Genomic DNA, 22,694 nt, shown 5'->3' with positions numbered 1-22,694 from the left:
TGGAACTTGCAGATTCTGTTCTTCTGGTGCTGTTCTCTGTCCAGAGCACTTCCAGCTTCTCCTGCAACTCTGTGTTCACTTGCTGCAGGTCATCGAAACTTCTGGTCTTTTCCTCAAGCTGAAGGGTCACATCATTCAGCCGTTCAAAGAACATTTCAGTCTCCTTCTGTGCAGCAGTGTCCGTAGAAGCCACCATATGCAGCTCTGCTACACACCACTCTGCAGCCTGCAGGTGGCTGGTAAGAGCTTCGTGCTCCCATTATCTATCATTGGCCACCTGCTTCACTTGGGCTGGTGCAGATTGTAAATCTCTTTCTGGTGAAACCAACCTCTGTATGGGTGACTTGTGGATCTCTAGCTCTGTTTGTGGTGCTTTATATAACTGGGCTATCTTCTCCCTTTCTTTCTCTAGTCGATCCTGCAGGTCTGTCTTCTCCTGCTTCAGTGGTGGAATCTTGGCACTGAGTGCCTGGTTTCTTCTTTTGCTGCAGTCCAGGGTGAGCACCACGTGTCACTAGCACATCTGCAGATCCTTGATGGTATCAGGACCCTTGAAACTATGGCCCCTGGTGGCTGTGCCTGTGTCCAAAGGCAGGGGAGGCCCACGGTCTGCATCACCTTTGGCCAGACCCTCTGTTGAATCACGCTCCCCAGTGGTGTTTGTCTTGGGGATCCCTCCCTTTTCTGTGTTCTTTTTTTTCTCGAATGTTGCAGGTCTGATGGGAGGATTCCTTTGCTGCTGCTCTGGAAGTAGTTTCTTGCCTGTAGCTCTTTCATGGAGTCCTGTTGTTTCAGACATCTGACCACTGGGATGGGAAAGATGGGCTGGCCATGTTCCCAGGCTCTGGGAAATCCTCTATTCTCCCACTCACTGATTAGGATGTCAATTTTCTATTCTCCTCCAAAGTCTCCTCGAGTCTCCTGCTCACCACTCAGCCACCTCTACCTTCCTCAACTGCTGGTGGTAGTGTCAAACACCAAAGGGAATCCTGGTGCTGAGCATCATGGAATGTGGGTGTGGCTACCATTCTTGTGGCCAGAATCCTGTGATGCAGGCAGCATGGATGGATTCAAGATGAGAGCGGCTCCCCCAGCCCCTTTCCAAGGGAACTTTGTCCAATCCAATTGGGGACAAGAGGGTGACCTGTTTTAGCTGGATGGCTGCACATATTGTTTTGTATGTCTGTTTGTTGCCAGTCCTGAACCTGAATTCAGGATCTGGGCACAGTCCATGAGCTGCTTTTGCTTAAGGCTAGCCCTCTGCCACTGTAGCCATATGGCTCTACTTCTGGCTTTGCTGGCACTGAAGGTGGAAAGGAGTCTCAAGGACTTTCCTGCCTAGGGTGACTTTGACTATGATCCTCCTATCACAGCCTTGTAAGTATCAAGGAGGACTGCTGAGAGCCACTGGTGACTGCCTAATCACTGGTCTTGCTGATGTTCTTGGACAGACAGGTGAGTTCCCTATCCTCAGGTTTAAGTGGTGGGAGATGGAGCCTATAGTTCGAATCCTGGTCCTGCCATCTCCAAATGGGAGAAGATCCTAAATAACTCATTCGTATCCGTATGAATACCAGTGGAATGTGATGTATGTCATATTTGAATGGGTCGTTCTTGAATGATTCTAGGATATAATTATACACAATTATATTATAAGACACTGATCAATTTTAATTAATACTTCATGAATCATTTAAACAATCACATTCATTAAATGGAGGCATAATGAAATACCTAAGAATTGGGCATCACATAATATAGAAATGCCATTTTTCTGCCAAGACATTCTTTAGTTAATTGGTATATACCATTTTCTGAATGTAGTTTGGTATATGAAACTAGGATATATTATACCTGACCTGATAATCAATTATTCAGTTTTTATCAGAAATGCTTATATCCAAATGTAGAGGGTAATCCAAATTATGTATATTTGAAGACAATGCTTGGTTAGTCCTCTTCTCACATTACCCATTCCCTTCTTGAGAAAAATACACATTGTAAGGAAATGCTTAGAATGATTTGGAGAAATTGGTTGACTTCAAACCAGTGAGTTACCCTATGCTGAATTTTGTTTACTTTATATCCAGAAAAGCTGAATTCTTGCTTTATCATCTTCCTTAGGCTTTATACTCAGATTTAATCTCTGATAGGTGACAAATAAAGATATAAATATTTTTTAACAGTAGCAAAATTCAAGCTGAGGAATCTAGGTACAATGATACTCATGCAGATAGGCCTCATCAGTCGTGAGACCATGATATCAAAATGTTAAACAATGCTTACTGGTGTCATGCTTATGAGATTTTGTGTATTATAAACAGTGGTTATTAGAATTTTTTGTAATCAACATCATTTCATGGGATAGGAACTGAAGTGAGACAATATACTCAGAACAAAATTTAACGAGGCATCCAAAATTAGTTACTAAGATATACATCATGTAACACAATGTTTTAAAAATGCAAGCTAAAGGAAATAATTAATGAAAAAAATAAACATTTACAATAAATACAGAATCAGTATGACTGATTTTACTTTTACCCCAGTTGCAATACGGCTTACATGATGATTTTTCTGGTTATATGTTTAGTTAGGTCTTGATATTTAGTTGGAGAAGTTCTTTCACATATTCATATGTCAGATCGAAGAGGAAATGAATTCCTTGCCAGAGTTAAAACCCATAATAATTTTACAGATGTAAACTGATACTTTGCCAAAGTTTCAAATCCGCACGAGTAACTTGGGATCTTTTTCGGATCTAAATAAATAGATATGCAATTTTGTCAGTACTAGAAAGATTTTGACCAACATTTATTAAACTACTATTTTCCAGAAACTATTTCTCTCTTTTCATGAGATTTTTAATTTCATTCATATCATGAGTTGATGTTTTCCTTTAGATAAGCTACATTCAGTCTTCTACAAAGTGTAATTTGGAGTAGTTTAAAATTATGTACACTCATGTAAAATACTCAGATTCTAATATTTGCATATTTTTTCTTGTTAAATTAGTAGAAATTAGTTCTCAATACGGATACTTTTGGAGTTATTCATTACATTTCTGAATTTTTTAAGTATGTCATGATTTTGTTATTTTATTCTTTTAAATATGTGCAGATCTCACTCCGCATACAGTCACAATTGTTTTATACAATTTGATCCATTCAAGGGATTTGCTATATTAAGTTCATCTAGATGAATTCAATTACAAATTAACACAACCGTATTTCTGAGACACAGTTATCTTTATGGCTCTACGCCATGTTAACATGTGTTTGAAGTTTTTGTGTTTAAAAAAAAAAAACTGGGCACAACATGCTTTTGTTCCTGGGGGAGTTCTACTTTGTTAGTTGTTTTTCCAGTTGTGACTTCAACATATGTGTGCATTTTATTTCAATTGTTTTGTGTCTATATTTTGTTTCGTATAGCAGAAAGTACAAAAAATCAATGATTTAGAACTTTTCCAAATAGAATTCTAAGATAGACACTTGAAATTTTGTGACAACTGGGAATAGGCAGGTCTTCATACAGAGACATTGTTTGACATGATTTGAATTCTTCGTCCTTGCCGAGCACTGGTGGCTCACGCCTGTAATCCTAGCTACTCAGGAAGATCAAGGAGATCTGAGGATCACGGTTCAAAGCCAGCTCAGGCATCAAAATCTGTGAGGCGCTTATCTCCAATAAACCACGAGAAAACCAAAAGTAGAGCTGGGGCTCAAGCGGTAGAGCACTCACCTTGAGCTGAAAAGCACAGGGACAGGGCTCTAGCCCAGAATTCAAGCCTCATGACTGACAAAAAAAATGATTGAATTCTTCCTCTTCTTGCCTCACTATTTCCAATAGTATTACTACAAAGTCATAAGTGGAAAGAAAATAATTTTCTCTGTATGAATTCAGAATTTTTGTTTCAATTGGGACACACTACACATTCATACTTCATTTTAACTTGAAAATCTTCTTTCCTTCGTTTAAAATCACAGATGTGAATTTATAATGCTAAAATAGCAGCTACTAATTTATCTGAAATGATCCAAGCTATTTTAACTTCATATTATATGTAATATAGAGTGTAATAATAATAGTAAGTAATGTAGTATGTAATAATTGACGTTGGGGAAAGTCAATAACTGTGGATTTTTGTGAGATACTGAGTAATAGTAAAATTATGTATGATTTGATTAAAAAATTCACAGTTTCATCTAAAAATAAATCATACTTATAAACTAATGCTGAAAAAGTAAGATTGTTTATTGGAAAAAGAGAGAAGTTTCAATAAGCTTACTTTTTAAAAATTTTCTTAGATCTGGACTTTGTTGGCTCATGCCTGTAATCTTAGCTACCCAAAAGTCTGAGATCTGGGGATAGTGGTTCAAATTCAGCCTGGGCAGAAAAGTCTGTGAGACTCTTATCTCCAATATATCTCTTGAAAACTAGAAACGGCACTGTAGCTGAAGAGATACAGTGGTATCTTTCAGCCGAAGAGAGGAGGGACAGTGCCCAGGCCCAGAGTTAGAGTCCTACGACTGACAAAACAAGATTGACATGAATTTTACTTTATTAGTTTATGAATTTTTATTGTGAAAATACAAACAGGGGGTTTACAATTACATGAACAAGGTAATGAGTACATTTCTCTTCAAGCATTTTTGCCTCCTTGTTTCTCCTTCCCATTCCTTCATATCTCCCCTTCTACCACCCCACCAACCCCTCTGCACCAAAATTGTAAAGTTCATTTTCTACATAATATCTTGTACATGTCATTGTGGTAATTAGTCCACCGGTATAACAATTTGTTTTCCCCTTGCCATCCCCAAATTATACCAACATCAAAAACAGTGAAAACAGGGATTATACCGTGGGGGAGGGACATAAAAATCAACAAATAAATCATGTCATAAATATGGCAGAAACAATAGCAAGAACAGAAAACAATTTGAGTCCTTATCTTAGGGTTCATGTCTCCTAACATCAACTTCTCTGACAGTTTCTGTTTGTCTCAGACATATACTAGTTATTGCAAATAAGGGAAACCATGGCACTTATGTTTCTTTGGGCCTGGATTACTTCACTTAATATAATTTTTTCCAAGACTTTCCATTTCCTAACAAATGGGGCAATGTCAGTCTTTCCGATGGACTCATAGAATTCCATTGTGTATATAAAATACATTTTCTTGGTCCATTCATCTACTGAGGAGCATCTGGGTAGGGACTGTATCTGAGCTATGGTAAATAATGCTGCAATAAACATAGTTTTGTTGGTAGCTTTAGTATGGTATTGTTTGTAATCATTTGGTTAAATGCCAAAAGTGTGAGTGCTGGGTCATCGGGGAGCTCTATGTAGTCTTTTGAGGAAGCTCCATATTGCTTTCCAAAGTGGTTGAACAAGTATACAGTCCCACCAATATCCCCACCAGCTTCTGTTGTTATTAGAGTTCTTGATTATAGCCATTCTAACTAGGGTGAGGTGGTATCTCAATGCTGTTTTTATCTGCATTTCTTTTATGGCTACGGAGTTTGAGCATTTCTTCGTGTGTCTATTCCTTATCCTTATTTCCTCTTCATGGAAGTTTCCCTGTAAGTCATTAGCCCACTTATTTATTGGGGAGTTCTTTCTTTGAGGATTTGTTGTTGGGGGATATAATTTTTTGAGTTCCAGGTATATTTTAGATATAAGACCCTTGTCTGTTGTATGGCTAGTGAAGATCCTCTCCGAATCTGTGGGCTTTCTATTGATCTTGCTAGCTTTATCCTTTGCCAGGCAGAAGCTCTGCAATTTCATCAAATCCCATTTGTCCAACCTTTTTTGATTTTTGGTGTTTCTGGGTCTCTCTTAAGAAAATTTCGGTCTGTGCCAAGGAGACCTAGGATTTCTCATATTCCATCCTGTAAGGTTTTCAGGGTGTCTACTTTGACTCGAGGTCTTTGATCCATTTGGAGTTGATTCTGGTGCAGGGTGATACATAAGGATCTAGCTTTAGTATTCTACAAGTGATTAACCAATTTTGCCAGCACCATTTACTGAACAGGCTGTCTTTCTTCCATGCTGTTTGTTTTTTAGTTACCTTATCAAAGATTTGGTGGCTATAGGTCTGTAGGTTCATTTCTGTGTTTTCAATTCTATTTCATTGGTTCTGAGGTCTGTTCTTGTGCCAATACCAAGCTGTTTTGATTACTATGGCTTTGTAGTAGAGTTTGGAATTTGGTAGTGATATTCCTCAGCACTGTTCTTTCTGTTAAGGATCATTTTTGCTATTCAGGGTCTTCTATTGTTCTGTATGAATTTTTGGATTGCCTCTTCTGTTTTCTTGAGGAATGAGTTTGGAATATTGATAGGTATCACATTGAATTGGTAGATAGCATTGGGAAGTATTGCAATTAGCACAATGTTGATGCTTCCAATCCAGGAGCATGGGAGGTTTTTCCACTTTTTAAGTTCCGTTTTGACTTCCTTTTTCAGGTTTTTAAAGTTTTCATCATAAAGGTCCTTCACTCTTTTGATTAAGTTAATTCCTAGGTATTTCATTTTTTGTGGGGCTATTATGAATGGAGTTGCTTTCCTGATTTCATCCACACTTCTCACTGTTGGCCTGCAGAAAAGCCATTGATTTTTGAGAGTTAATTTTATACTATGCTTCTTTGCCAAAGTTTTGAATCAGCATGAGTAATTTGGGAGTGGAGTCTCTGAGATTTTTTAAATACAAGACCATGTCTTCTGCAAAGAGGGAGTCTTTTACATCATCTTTCTGTATTTGGATCCCTTTTGTGTTTGTATCGTGTCTTATTACTGTAGGTAGGCATTCTAATACTAAATTGAAGAGAAGTGGGGAGAGTGGACATCCTTGTCTCGTTCCTGAGTTAAGAGGAAATAGCTTTCGTTTTTCACCATTATAATGCTGGAAGTAGGTTTGTCATATACAGCCTTTATTGTATTGAGGTGTGTTCTCTGGGTTCATAGTTTTTCCAGAGTCTTCATCATAAAGGGGTGTTGGATCTTGTGAAATTCTTTTTCTGTATCTATTGATATATCCGTGGGGTTCTCATCATTGCTCTTGATGATGTGATGAATTATATTAACTGATTTGCATATATTGAACCAGCTTTGCATCCTGTTTGATCATGGTGTGTGATTTTTTGGATGAATTGTTGAAGGCCAAAATTTTGTTGAGAAGATTTGCATCAATGTTAATCAAAGAAATGTGTCTATAGTTCTCTTTCTTTGATGAGTCCCTGCCTGGTTTGGGATAACGGTTATGTTGGCATCATAGAATGAATTTGGTAGTGAACTTACTCTTTCAATTTTTTTGAATAGTTGGAGGAGGATTGGTATGAACCCTGCTTTGAATGCCTTGTACAATTCCACTGTAAATCCACCTGGTCCTGGGCTTTTCTTAGATATGAGGTCTCTTATTGCTGTTTCCATTTCTATGCTTGATATGGACATGTTAAGTTGATTTAAATCACTTTGGTTGAGTTTCAGCATGTCCATTTCTGCCAGGTCTCAAACTTATTAGCATAAAGTTTTGAGAAGTATTCCATTATAATGTTCTGATGGTGATGTTCCCATTCTCATCTCTGAGTTTGTTAATGTGGGTGTGTTCACTTCTTTTTCTGATAAGATTTGCTAAGGGTCTGTCAATTTTGCTAATTTTTTCGAAGAACCAACTCTTTGTTTTGTTGATTATTTTTATGGTGTTTTTGGATGATAATTTAGTTAATTCTAATTTAATTTTAATTATTTATTTCTGTCTACTGGATTGGGGTTTATTTTGCTGATCTTTCTGAAGGAGGTTCAGATGTCTTATTAAATTGTTGGTTTCAGATCTCTCTAACTTGTTGATGTAAGAATTTGTGTGTTCATTTTTGTTGAATATCATTAACATTTGCATTTCCTTTCTAATCTCTTCCATGACCCACTGGTGATTCAGCAGTGTGTTGTTCAGCTTCCATGTGTTACAGGACTGTCTTTGGGCGCTTTTCATGTTGAGTTCTAATTTTATTCGCTTAGATGCCATTTCTTGGCCATTGTCTTGTTAGTTTTCTATGTGTAGGATATCTTTAAGTACCTTTGTAGGTCTGGTTTTGTGGAGATATATTGTTCAATTTTTCTTTGCTATGAACAATTTTTATTTGATCTTCAGTTATGAAGGAGAGTTTAGCTGGGTACACTGTTCTTTGTTGTGGTTTTTCTTTAGGGCATGCCATACATCATTCCAGGCTCTTCTTGCTTTCATCATATCTGCTGAGAAATCTGAGGATATTCTAATTGGTTTCCCTGTATAGGTGATTGGTCTTTTCTCCTTGACAGCTTTAAGGATCCTTTCCTTGGTCTGAATTGATCTTGTGTGGATTATAATATGACGGTGACTTGTCCTATTCTGTTCTGGTCTATTTGGGCTTCTGAAAGCATCTTTTATCTGAATAGGCCATAGGCCTATCTTTTTGCATGTTTGGGAAGTTCTCTGCTAGGATTCTGTTAAATAAATTTTCTAGACCATTAACTTCTGTCTCTAGGTGCTCCTCTATATCCATTATCCTCAGATTAGGCCTTCTGATGGTGTCTTCCAAATATAGAATAGATCTATCATATTTCTTGGATTTATCTTGGATATTTGTATGTTATTTCTCTATAATATCTAGGCTGTCTTCAGTCCCTGAGATTTGATCTTCTGCCTGGTCTAACCTGTCAAGAATTTCTAATTGTTTTTAATTTCTTTTCCTTTTATCTGGTCGGCTTTGATAGCTTCAAATTCTTTGTTGGAGCTTTGGTTTAGATCTTGTATGAGCTTTACTTCCTTAATTTGGTGTTCAGTGTTTATTCTCAGATCACTTAGCTGATTGGTTATGGTTTCCTTGGACTCCCATTCCTTCTGGCAGGCTCTATTCTGCATTCCCTTTGTGGTCTCCCTGAATTGTTCCAGCTGTCTCTTTATAGATTTTTTGAATGCCTCTATTTCTCTCTGTCTATTCTGATCACTCTCTCACAATTCCTGTATTACTCTTTGATTAGTTTCCTCAAATTAAAGCAATTCCTGTAATTCTCTATGACGGTTCTCAGCCTGCTTATGCAATTCCTGTATTAATCTTTAAGTAGCTTCCTAATGCTCACAAGATTCCTGTAATACTATTTGGATTGCCTCCTCTTGGTCCCTATCACGCTCACACTGAGACCTTTGCAAATTTTCAATCATTTCATTCACCATGTTTACCAGTAGTGTTTGTAGAGCTGTTGGCGGAACTATTAATTATTATTACTATCATTAACTATTATTATTATTATCATTAACTATTCTCTCACATGATTATCATTAGTGGAAGTTCAGATACCTGGACTTGCCATTTTTCTTGTGTTTTTCCGGCTTGTTCTGCCCATTTGGTATGAAAGTAACAGCAATTTTGTGCTTGAACACTATTTTAAGGTAAGCATCAGCTAGAGTCCTTCAGTTGCACAACCAAAATGGCTGCAGATACAATCTAGTTCAACAGATACAATCTATTCTAAATCAAACAACCATGGATTAATGAGTTAAGAACAACGAGGAAGGATTTGGCAAACCAGAAATTATTAGCTTCAGGGAGAAATGTGGGGAAAAATAGGACTAGAGGGATGTGAATAGGTAAAATGAGACTAAATGTAACCAATTCCTAATCTCTGAGAGGGAAATGGATTGGACAGAATCATAGGAGAGAAATTTTTTAAAAAAAGAAAAAAATGGAAAAATTAAATTTAAATTTAGGAAATGAAACACTTAAAAATTATGTAAGTTTAAAGAAATGATATTGAGAGAAGAAAAGGATAGAATGAGAGGAGGGGAGGGATAGAAAGGAAATGTGAAAACTATAAAATAAAAATTTTAAAATTAGTTACTTGAAAATTATGTAGGTATAAAGAGATAATACTGCTATTATAAAAGTTAAGCCTAACAGGTTGTGAACTGAGTAATAAATTTCTGGCTTAAGTATGTACATAATGGGGGAGAAGGTCTACCAATTGATGACAGGTATGTATCTGGAGTTGAGCAGAACAGCAATTAAGTCATGCAAAAAATAAAGAAAGAGAAAAAATGAAAATAATAAAAAAGGACCAAAAGGTCAAAGAGATTAAACACACACACGCACACACACATACACACACACACACACACACACACACACACACACATACACCAAAAATAAAAATTATGAGAAAATAAAGATCAACAGAAAACACTTAAAAAATAAAAATTAAAAAAATGTTTAAAAAAGAGTTCTTTGGTTTTGGGAGTTTTTTTGGAGGGGGAATGGGAAGAGCCTGTATCTCCCCTGTATCTATAACCAGTGTCTTGGTGGAGTCTCTGGTCTGCTTGTGGTGTTTGGTTTTCCTATGGCTTGATTGGTTTCTTAAGTCAGTTTGGTCAGGCAGAAAATGCCCTGTGTTAGGCAGGATTTTGTGATCCTCCTCCGAGGCTAGTTCAGTGAGAGGGAGATCTTTGAGTATCACAAAAGTGGGAGATGGCTGTTTCCTCTAGTTTGGAGATGCAGTGATGAGGCTAGGTTCTGGGTAGGGTTGAAGCCTTTCATCAAACAGTAGCTTTTCCCTAACGGGCTAGCTCCTGAGACACTCACAGAACCCAGCTTGGAGCCATTCTCAGGGTTTATGTTTACTTAATTTCAATTGTTGTCTAGGCTTCTGTATGGTGGGGCAGCCTCTGGCTCTGTCTACCCAGTGAAGAAAGTCTCTTCCCCGAGGACAAATTTCACTCTGCCTGGGCAGAGTGACTTTCCCCTGGTGGAACTGAGCCTGGCAGGACACTTCTAGTTCCTGTGACATGCAAAATGACTCTCTTGTTTTTCTCCAAGGCCTGAGTCGGAGTTATCTGCTCAACCGGGCCTTTGTCAGTATCAAAGATGGACACCTCCAGTGGTGGTGAGGGGAGGGGCAGCCTTCCCACATCTGCTCCCTGAGAAGGAGTGAGGAAGTCAGGGTTCTACTCACACCAGATTCTTGGTTCCTGGACCCTCTCTGGTCTGAAAACTGCAGGACGAAGATATCTGCTCCTTCTCAGTTCTTGCTGGTGTTGAGTAGAATCTGCTAGTCTACTGTGTCTGGCTCCTTTGTCCTGGACTCTCTGTTGTAGGTATGGTGTCTATGGCCGCCGCCACTGCCACCCCAGCCCTTGCAGCCGTGGCTACTGGCAAGTGCTCAGATCTCTTTCCTTGCCTGGATTTTCCCTCTCTGGCCATCCTCTTTGTACGGTGATGGCACACTTGGGTGTGATTCTCTAGACTGTTCACAGGAACACTAAAACTGCTTTCTATGCGAGCACTTATTTTGAATCCAACCTCTCCTCAGAAATCTTCTTCTGAAATCCCTTAACACATTATTATGACATGATATTGTGACATAACATTGACATTGTGATATCACTGTGCCATTCTGTTTTCACAAACCTATTATGACATCAACATGTTAGAAAAGTCATGGGTTTTAGGACTTCTAGCTCCTTCCTTGAATTCTTGTCCTCATTGTAAACTAGTAGCAATTGAAATCAGACATGTGATTGTAATATTACAAACTAGTAGTGACATCACTATTCCATGGGTGACCTCATTACCAACGTGATATCACAAAGCTATTGCAGCATCACATTGCCATTGTGACATCACAATCACATTGTGACATTTCAATCGGTTATGACCTCTTATCACCTTTGAAAAAGCATATGGCCTTTGTGACATCAAAGTTAAGTTGTTTACCCATATAATCATTGTGGTCTAACAATTAAGATCAATTATACCATTATATTACAAACCCTTGGAGGCAGGATCACCAGTGTGACATCATTAACCAGTCCTTTCCTCATAACTTTGACACGATGCCCTTGTGATACATAGGCCTTTGTGATCTCATAATGTTTTTGACTTCATATTTCAGGTATGATGTGTGATATTAGAAATGCACTCTACCATGAAAATTATGTCATCACTGTCAGATATCATGAGCATTGTGTTACATTGTGATATCACATACCTGTTGGGAGTTCATCACATTTGGGCCAATGCATGACTTTGTAGATCTTACATTCCTATTCTGAATTCATATTCTCATTGGGAGTTAATGAAAATTGAAGTCCAGCATGCCATTGTGACATCAACAACCCAATTGTGACATCATAAACCTATTATGACCTCATCACCATTATGGAATCACCAACTAATTATTACATCAAAATATTATTATGACTGGATATTGTGACATCATATTACCATCATTGTCCCATTCGGATTTGCAAACTGATTATGAGCTCATAAATTTTACAAATTTCATGGCCTTTGAGACTACTAACGTGAACTAGTATACGTATGATGCATAAAACACAAGACAATCCAATGAGGCACATTGAAAATAACTTTATTTACACTCGAAATGTGCCTTCATTTACCTTGTCCTGGGCTGTACACTCAGTGACAAGCCAACCCAAACACCAAATCTCAGACCTCCAATGGGCAGTCACTCATAGTTAATTGGTCTGCAAAGCACCAACTCCCCAAATTATCATCTCCAAAGTTCCAAACTTCAATAGGAAAGGCTTTGTCCTTTTGCCTTACTCCCTCCTTCTTTATAGACATTCCTTCATTTCCCTTTTTCCCTTGCATCACTTCCTTTTGCTCTTTAGGCCTCTCCACTATCCACAGGCCTACACTCCTCTGGCCTGGTGGCCAATTGGCATACTTTCCCTCCTATTCTTCCTTAAATTCCTCTTCTCCCAAATCTTTCCCCTCCTACTGTCTCACCACTTCCTTCTCTTGATTTTCTCCAATTCCATTTCTCTGACCATGCAGCGTATACATAGGTTGAACCCCTCCATCACTCCAGTGGGTCTCCTGCCTAACAGTATTCAACCATCACTTCACAAACTGCCCGTTCCCCAATCACTTCTTCACAGCTAATCATGTGAAGATGACATCCTACCCCTTCCAACAAGATACTCTGGCCCTTTGGTAGTATGTCCCATGCACTCCAGTGGGCCAGGATATGGGGCCTCATTGTACTGCTGATTATTAGGGCCCCGCTGCTTTACACACCCCCCACTGGTTTTCATGTCCAATCAAATCCTTGATTCCTTCTTACCAGATCCTAAAAATTCCCTTCTCTCCACCTAATGAACAGGCTTAAAATGTAAATTTAATAGAAAACAAGTAAATTATAGAAACACACTAGTTAGCAGTAGTTAACAGTAAGTCTTATCCTTAAGGGATCATCTGGGTGTCTCTGAACAGTTCATCTTGCAGCCTTCTCTGTATATTGGTCCTAGCACGACCAAGTATGGTCCTTGCCGCTTTGGTCCTAACTCAGGAGCATGATAAATTTTTACCCACACCAGCTGTCCAGGCAAGAAAGAGTGGGTGAAGTTTTTTTATTTTTTTTTGTATCTCCATTTCTTAGTTTACTTCACTTACTTGAGGTCTAGCTTTTGGAATTATTGCTGAAGGAGACTTGCTATAGAATAAACTACATTACTCTCGCCAAAGAAATTTGCCTTCCAATTGGATTTAATTTCTTATTTTATATTTGAACTTATCAGTTGCCATCCCTGTTTATTTTTCAAATTCCTTGTATTATTATTTTTAAGTAGTTGTAGAAAGAAGTTCCCATTCTACAAAACAGTATATGAATACAAGGTGTCTGACAACATTGTCATCCATCCCTCATAACACTTCCCTTCTCACACTTTTTTGTCAAAATTGAAATAGGTGATTACATATATTTCACAATATTGTGGAATTGTGATACTTAAAGTCACAAAAACATTTTAACCTTGACAAGGCAAATTATCGTTATCATGGTCTAAAATTTGTTAATCCTATGAGCTTTGACAATCCAAATTATTTTTCCCAACTCAGGTGATGTTTACATTTTTTCCCTTTTGCTTAGTGTAAGCTATTCCCTCTTTCCCTCTCATTCCTCCCTTCCCATCATTGTGTTTGGGTTACTTAGATATTTTTCTTCTATGTCCAGTGCAGCTGATGGACTACTTTGTTGTATGTTGTTCCACTGCCCACTTTTTCTGTTCCTCCTCCTGGCTTCCCTCCATTGCGTGCATATTTCTACCATCTACATAATCAAGAACATGGAGTCATTAACGGTGATACAACAAAAAGAGTGTCTGTCCTTTGTTTCTCAATCCTGTTTACTTTTTCATACCTTTTTGCATTTTGGCTTTAGAATCCACATATCAGGTAGATCCTGTGCCATTTGTCTCTTTGTTCTTGGCTTACCTCACTCAAATAAATTGGTCTAGTCCCATCCATTTCCCTACAAATGCCATCATTTTGTCCTGTCTAATGGCTGCATAGTATTCCATTGTATATAGGTACCACAATTTTTTGATCCACTTATCAGTAGTGACTCATCTGGGTTGTTTCCAAATTTTGGCTATTGTGAACAGTGCTGCAATAATCATAAAGGAGTGTGTGTCTTTGTATACTGGTTCCTGTTGTTCTGAGTAGATGCCTAGGAGTGGTATGGCCAGTTCATAGGACAAGTCGATATTTAGCTTTCTGAGGTACCTCCATACTTCTTTCCAAGTGGTTGTATTAGTATACATTCCTACCAGCAATGCAGTAATGCTTCTCTTTCTTTGCATTCCTTCCAGCATTTGTCATTGGCTGAATTTAGGATGTGGGCCATTCTGACTGGGGTAAGGTGATATCTCAGAGTTGTTTTTATTTGCATTTCCTTTACAGCCAGGTATGATGGACATTTCCTCATGTGTTTCTTTGCCGTTTTTACCTCTTCTTCTGAGAAGTCTCTCTTTAGCTCCCTTGACCATTTAAAAATTGGTTTGTTAGGTTTGTAAAGGGTTAGTTTCTCGAGTTTACCATATATAATTGATATTAGAGCCTTGTCTGATATATTGCTGGTAAATATTTTTCCCAATTATTTGGCTTTCTTTCTAGATTGGTTGCTATTATTTATTTGTGCAGAAACTTTATTTTAAGGTAGTCCCATTTATCGAGTTATTCTCCAATTTGTTGTGACCCTGGGAATCTGTTCTGGAAGTTCCTGCATTTGCCTATAATTCCAAGTCTCTCTCATACTCGGTCCTGCAATAGTTTCAGAGTTTCAGGCTTGATGTTAAGATCTTTAATCCATTTTGAGTTTATGTTAGTGTATGGTGATAGGCTAGGGTCCACTTTTAGTTTTCTGCATGTGGCCAGTTTTCCCAGCACCAGTAGTTGAAGAGGTTATGATTCTTCCACCGTATGTCTTTGTCTCCTTTGTCAAATATCAACTAACTGTACCTATGTGGCTATATTTCTGGGTCCTCTAACCTGTCTCAATGATTTTTGGGTCTCTTTTTGTGCTGGTACCAAGCTGTCTTTGTGATTATGGCTCTATAATAGAGCTTGAAGTCCTGTATCATGATCCCTCCTGCATCCTTTCTTTTGCCAATAATTGTTTTGGCTGTGCTAGGTCTTTTGTTGTTTCATATGAACTTTTGGAATATTTTCTCTATTTCAGTAAATCAAGTCATTGGAATTTTAATGGGAATTGCATTGAATATGTTTATTAATTTTGGCAGTATGGCCATTTTCCCCACATTAATTCTGCCTATCCAGGAACATGAGAAGTCTTTCCATTTCCTGGTATCCTCTAAGATTCCTTTTTTTAGGCTTTTATAGTTTTCATGAAATAGACCCTTTACATCTTTGGTTAGGTTACTTCCTAAATACTTTTTTTTGAGGTTATTGTGAATGAGGTTGTTCCCTTGATATACATTTCTATTTGTATTTTGTTGGTTTACAGAAAGCCGACTGATTTTTGTGGGTTAATTTTGAATCCTGGTATTTGCCAATTTGGTTTATAAGCTCTAAGTATTTGGGGATGGAGCTTTAGGGATGGTTAACTTATAAAATAATGCCATCTGCAAAAAGAGAGAGTTTATATTCTTCATCTCCTATGTGGATCCCTTCAATGCATTTTTCTTGCCTTATTACTTTGGCTAAAAATTCCAGAACTATATTGAAGAGGAGTGGAGAGAGTGGGCATCATTGCCTTGTTCCTGTTTTTAAGGGAATTGGTTGTAGTTTTTCCCTATAAAGCATAATATTGGCTTTTGATATGCCATGTAACGCTTTTATTGTCTTATGAAATGTTCCTTTTATTCCTATTTTTTCCAGAAATTTTAACATGAATGAGTGCTGAATTTTATCAAAATCCTTTTCCAAATCAATGGAGATAATCATGTGATTCTTGACCTTGGATCAATTTTACATTTTACAATGTAATCCAATTGATTGGATCAATTGGATTGATCTAAACCAATGGATTGATCAATATTACATTTATTGACTTACATATGTTAAATCATCCCTGAATCTCTGGGATGAAGCCTACTTGGTCATAATGTATGATTTTTTTATATGTTTCTGGATTCTGTTGGCTGCTATTTTATTGAGGAGAGTTGCATCTGTCTTAATAAAAGAGATTGGTGTGTAGTTCTTTCTTTGTTGGGTCTTTGCCTGGTTTGGGGATGAATGTGATATTGGCTTCATAAAATGAGTTTGGGATTATTTCCTCTGAAGAGCTTGAGGAGTATGGGTATTAGCTCCTCTTTAAAGGCCTTATAGAATTCTGTAGTGAATCCATCAGGTCCTGGGCTTTTCCTGTTGGAAGATTTCTTATTACTTCTTCTATCTCATTGTAGGTTATTGACATTTGTAATTGATTTATTTCTTCTTGGTTCTGTTTGGACAATTTGCATTTCTTTTTTTTCAGGCAGTAAAAGAAGTTCATTTACCAAAAGGTTGTCCCCACCATGCATGGTGGAGAAGCATGACTGAAAAGGAAGGGTTGTTGACCCACCTCTGATCCAGGACTTATCTAGGTCAGGGACAGGAAGAGTGTGGCCAGGTGCTGGAAAATTGTGGCCACACTGGATCTGGATGTGACCTCAGGGTCTAGAACCCTCCGAAGGTCAGATTGGAGGCTTGTGACCAGAGGTGGCCTAGGATGTGTCCTAGCAGCAGAAGCAGAAGGTGATTGCTTCCCCGTCTGCCAGTTACCTATGTAACAGATATTGGGTGGAAACTTAGCCAAGAGGGAGTGAGGTGTCCCTGTTCAGAACTTACATTCCAGCCATTTGATAATTATGAAAAAAGGTGAAGATTCTCTCTGGCTACTTGCTGTTTGCAAACAGCATTGACATTAAGGGTAAAAGGCTGATATGTGGTCCCATCTGGGAGAAGGCAGAAGGCAACAGCTGTCACTTGGGCATTGAGTCCTTAGATAAAGTCTGGAGGAGGCAAGTCTCTTGGACGAAGTCTGGAGAAGTTTCATGACGCATTGAGGGACTGAAAAAAAATACTAGAGAGCAAATAAATGGCAAGAGGTAGGACATGGGGCTGAAAATGTTGGTAGAAATGTCCCTACCTTCTTCTGACACCTGGAGACTAGATAGAGAAGAAGTCAAATAACAAGTACAAGAATATGAATTCCTGTCCAGTTGAAAGGTAGACAGGTATGAACATTAGATGGGCAGTGTTCTTACTTCTATTGACCTCCCAGCTCTGGTTAATTTTGATAGGGCAGGCACAAAGTGGATGATGTGATATCATCTCCTCTTATTCTTCTCCATGTTCCTTTCTTCCCCAAACTGGTTGAGTCTAGGTGCTCGTTGCTGGGATGGTTAGTCCCAGTTTGCATTCAAGGAGGCTTGAACTCAAGGCCTGAGCACTGTCCCTGAGCACTTCTGCTCAAGGCTAGCACTCTACCACTTTGAATGATGGTACCACATATAGTGTTTGCTGGTTAGACATAAGAGGCTAGAGCCATGTTTCCAGCCTGGCTCTTTGCAGGTTAGTTGGGAGATGAAGTTTGATGGATTTTTCAGCCCAGGCTGGCTTGCACTACAATCTTTTCCACAAAAGCTCTTTGTTATTTCCAATTAAAGCAACAAGGAGATCAACTATAATGAGTAGAGCTTACCTGGTCCTTATCAAGAATTGACCAAATATTCTGCAATGACAAAACTCGTTAGATGTGAGAATCTTAGCACATATATGCCCAATATGTTAGAATCACATAGTCAGTACTAGACTACATAACACAAAACAAAAAAGGCAAAACTCAAAACTTAAAATTTTTGACAACAATATTTAGACATCTTTGCTAACAAAGCACATCAGATGGTTGGGCCTCAGTTACCAGGGTCTGTGAAAAGAGAAACTTGTTAGCAATGCATATTAGAATAGATGGATGGAGGAGTAACAAGCTTCGTGGAAGTGTACGGGTTGGATGGGGCCAAACCCTTAACCCACCATGTGGCCAAAATGGTGAACTCAAGTTGGCGAATTTCTGAAAAAAATGCAAAGAAAGCCTGAACAAAAAATCAAGCCTAGTTTGGCTGGCCTTTTTAAGGGAACCTAGAGAGGTTCCCTGGGAACCAGCCCATGTTGCACTCTTCAGGGCACAATCCAAAAAGTTGTAGAGATATAGAAAGTTGGACATGAATAGCAGAGAGCAAAGACAGCCTGATAGTAAAGAGACTTCTGAACATGTACCATTGCAGAGCCATAAATTGTCTAAATCTGTGAACAACAAAAAATATTAGGTCATCTGGCTATCCAGAGAGCACAGGAGGCATGTCAGCGGGGTTTCACAGCTCGGACATGACTCGCAGGACCCCATTAAATGTGTTAGAGAGTCAGTTTGGTGAGTGAAGTAGAGCTGACCACGAAGAAGTGGTGTTCAGGCTTGACCCAGACCCCTATAGAGAGAAATGGCTAAGCCCCCCAAACCAGGCATTCTCGGCTTCAGAGATGACCATCCTTTCTGCTAAAGGCCGTAGGAGCTCTCTGGAATGGCGCCACATCTGAGCAGAGATTGAGTAACAGAGAGTCGTGGAGAGTAGTTTCATTCACCAGAGTAGAGAAGTGGTGTGGACGGTGGAGGTGTGAAGGCCAGCAATGGTATTGGTGAAAAGTCTCACGTGGTGTCTCAAGGCAGTTTGGTTTGCAGAAAAGGGGTGGTTAGAAAATTCTAGCATTTCCAATTCAAAAACCTCATCCCAGTCATGGCACCATTTGTAAGGTATATTAAATAGGTAGGTTTCATTAAGTAGCCCATGAAGAGAACAACACACACGATTCAGGCATGAAAAGAAGTTTATTTACTGAACTGCTGCCCCCACCATACATGGTAGAGAAGAATGGCTGAAAAGGAAAGGGGGGATAGCAATTTGTATTTCTGTAGAAATTCATCCCTCTCTACTAGGTTTTCCTTCCTTTGTGTTGGAGTCTGGAATTATTTCTTTATGATTGTTTTGATGTCTTGGATGTTTGTTGTAATTTTTCCTGTGGTATCTCTCATATTATTGATTTGGGTCTCCTCTCTTATTTTGTTAGTTACTCTTGCCAGTGGTCCTTCAGTTCTAGTGACTTTTTTAAGTAGCTTTTAAAAATTAATTTTATTTATAATTTTCGTAAGCTCTGTCTCTTAAATTTCAGCTCTTATTTCGGTTCTCTATCTAGCAACTTTAGGTTCAATTTTTTCTTGTTTCTCTAGCAGTTTTAGTTGCATCATAAGATCATTTACTTGTTCTATGTTTTCTTGATGTGTGCACTGAGAGCAATGAATCTGTCCCTCAGGACTGCTTTCGCTGTATCCCATTGGTTTCTTTGTGATGTATCTTCATTTTCACTGAATTGTAGGAACTTTTTAATTTCTTCTGTGATCCATGTATTGTTCAACAGAGTGCTGTTTAATTTCCATGTTTTTTTCTACTTTATACCTTGTTATTGAGAACTAGTTAGATTCCACTATGCTCACATAGAATACAGAGTATTATGTTGATCCTCTTGTAGTTGCTTAAATTCCATGTATGAAATTATCTATTTTAGAAAAAGTTAGGGGGGTTGCAAGAGGAAGACCCTACTGGGGTGAATACCTTTAATTCTAGCTACTCAGGAGGCTCAGATCTGTGTATTCAGGTTCAAAGCCAGCCCAAGGAGTCTTTTCTGGGGTTGCTCAGCACCACACCCTGCCTCAAGTCTAGGGTTGTTCACCACATTTGCCACCATGGGCTGCTTATGCAAACCAGTATGGAGAGGTGCCACACCCCACTACGGGTCCAGAGTTGTTTGCTGCCGCTGTTGATGCCACTGCTGCTGCCACAGCTGCTGCCACTGCCACAGCTGCTGCCACTGCCCCAGGATCACCTGGGCCACTTATGCAAGCCAGGCACCCCACCACAAGTCAGGTGTTAACCACTGCTGCTGTCTCAGGATAGGCTGGGCCACTTATGGAGGCCAGTATGGAGAGGCACAAACTGCCATGGGTGTGGACTTGTTCACTGCAGCTGTCCCCACCTCAGCCACCGCTGCCGCCCCAGGCTGGTCTGGGCAAATGCCCCAATTCTGGGCGGTTTGCCACCATTGCCAGCTGCTGCTGCTGCTGCGGTTCCAGGTTAGGCTAGGCTATTTGCACCAGCAGGACAGAGGGGCCACCCTGAGAGACTAAGGTCGTTTGCCACTGTTGACAGCTGCTACTTCTCCTGACTGGACTGGACTACTTGTACCAGCCAGGCAAAGGCGCTGTTCCAGGGAGGGTGAGGGGAGTCTTTGTTCCAGCTCTGCCTTCTGAGATTTCTGTTTGTATATTCTGGGTTGGCCCAGCTCTTGGGAGTCTCCTGGGAGACTTGGGATGCTTGTGGATGTGTGGTCCTCAGAGGGTCCAGACCCGCGGCACTTAATCAGCTTGGCACAAAACCCCATCACTTAAGCTGCGCAACGTGGAGCCCCATCACCAACAAAGGGTGGGGGAAGGGTCTTCCCACTTTACTGTCTGTGTAGGTTTTTCCCTTTTCCTTTTGCACTTCCTTTATCTCTCTGAGTAATTGCCTTTTTTTGTGGGTCACTTGGAGAAACAGAGCATTGAAATCCAAACACTGTATTTGGTTGGAGAGAGCTCTGGTGTTTCCCTGCTGTTTCATCACCTTCTTGGTCCCTCCCCTTCAGGTGGAGTTTTTCTTATCCTCAGGTGGAGTTTTTCTTATCCGGCCGTTGGGCCTTGGTTAACAAAGGATAGGTACGTAAAAGAATATATTGTAAAGCCTGCAGATTGTAGTTAGAAATTTCTGTTAATATAGCCTTCCTAATTTTAGGAACCCAAGGGAGTGTTCTACACTAAAGTTTTTCAAGGCATTGAATCCTTTAGCATAAGGGCTACATCTTGCTCAAAGGAGAGTGAAGTGCAGGAGGCTTACCTAGCCATGGCTAGTCTCTGTATTTAATTTAGTTAAAGTTTCCTTTAAGGTCATATTCAATCTTTCTAGTGCTTGAACTCTGAGGTTTATAAATGGATTGTAACTTCCAATTTATTCCTCGGGCATTAGTTAATAATTGAGAATTTGGGCCATGAATGCAGGGCCATCTTTGGACCCTACAGCTAGGAGGAAACCAAATCAAGGTATTATTACATGCCTCAGCTCAGCCTGAAAAAATGTCCACTATTACTAACAGATACCAACAGCCATACTTTCCAGGCTTTGCCTCTGTGGAGTCCACTTTCCCAAATTCACCATCTGAGGTTCCTCACATATGAATTCTTTCCATGTGTTCCAGAGTTTCAGCATTTACCTGTTGGAAATTACCTACACACATTACAAAGTATTGTCAGGCTAAGGCTCCACCGGTTTTCAGAACAGTTTTAGGCAGTGTCCTTGGGCAATTTACCAGGTTGCAAATATCTACATGTAAACTCACAGAAAGCTTGAGCCTGTATGCATTTTTCACAAGTTTAGTGTCAACATTTGCACACTTATTACCACTGTTTTTGCTTCTTCCTTTAACATTGATGACTAGGAGCTCTAGATAACCAACTTGTTTTAGACTGGTCTCCCAAACTACCTGATCAGCTCAGATGTTTCCCTGTTTCTTATGGTCTCTAGTTCCTTTAAATCCTGCAGAGTACTCTGAACCTTGAAGACTTCTTCCATTTTATTCTCCTGTTCGCTCAAACTTGCTTTCATGATCCCACTCTCCTTCTCAATGTGCTCCTTAGCCTGCAAGTGCTTTGGCAGGGTCACATGAGAGTTCCCTTGACTGGCCAACTGCTGCTCCTTCTCACAACAACCTTGCTTGCTCTTCAGCTCCTCCCTTAAGTTCACAAAGGTGCTATTGAGAGGTATTTTTTCCCACCTCCACCTGTTCCACTGGGACACGATGCTTCTGCATTATATTCATGGTGAAGATCTCAGCAGTCTTTTGGGGCTTTTACTCTAGTAGTTTCTCTTTCTAGTTTTCAACTTCTGTGTATTTTTGTGACAGATCTTTCAACTGTTTGTTTAGCTCTTCTGTTTTTATTCCTAATGTTCTTTCTCTATCCATGGCATTCTCTATCAAAGCAAGTGGTCCTTTGACACTTTCTGAAGAGAAACAATCTTTTTCTTGAGCCTGATATTTTCCTGTTCTCTTTTCTTGGCCTCATCTTCTATGACACAGCGCTTCCCTGTCTTCTCTGCTAACTACTCTCCTTCCTTCTCTGTTGCTTTGAATTTCTGGTGACACTTTTCAAAGCTTATAATTGACATGTACTTCAACCTAATATATTCTTATATCAGATGCAGCTCCTTTTTCTTTTTCTTTCCTTTTTATTTTGGGTCCAGTCGTGGGACCTGAACTCTGGCCTGGACACTGTCCCTCAGC

Source organism: Dipodomys spectabilis, unplaced genomic scaffold (genome assembly GCF_019054845.1).
Source record: "Dipodomys spectabilis isolate Male_0828 unplaced genomic scaffold, ASM1905484v1 ptg000005l, whole genome shotgun sequence".
NCBI classification, from domain to species: domain Eukaryota; kingdom Metazoa; phylum Chordata; class Mammalia; order Rodentia; family Heteromyidae; genus Dipodomys; species Dipodomys spectabilis.
The sequence above is the reverse complement of the archived record's forward strand: the minus strand, read 5'-3'. Positions refer to the sequence as shown.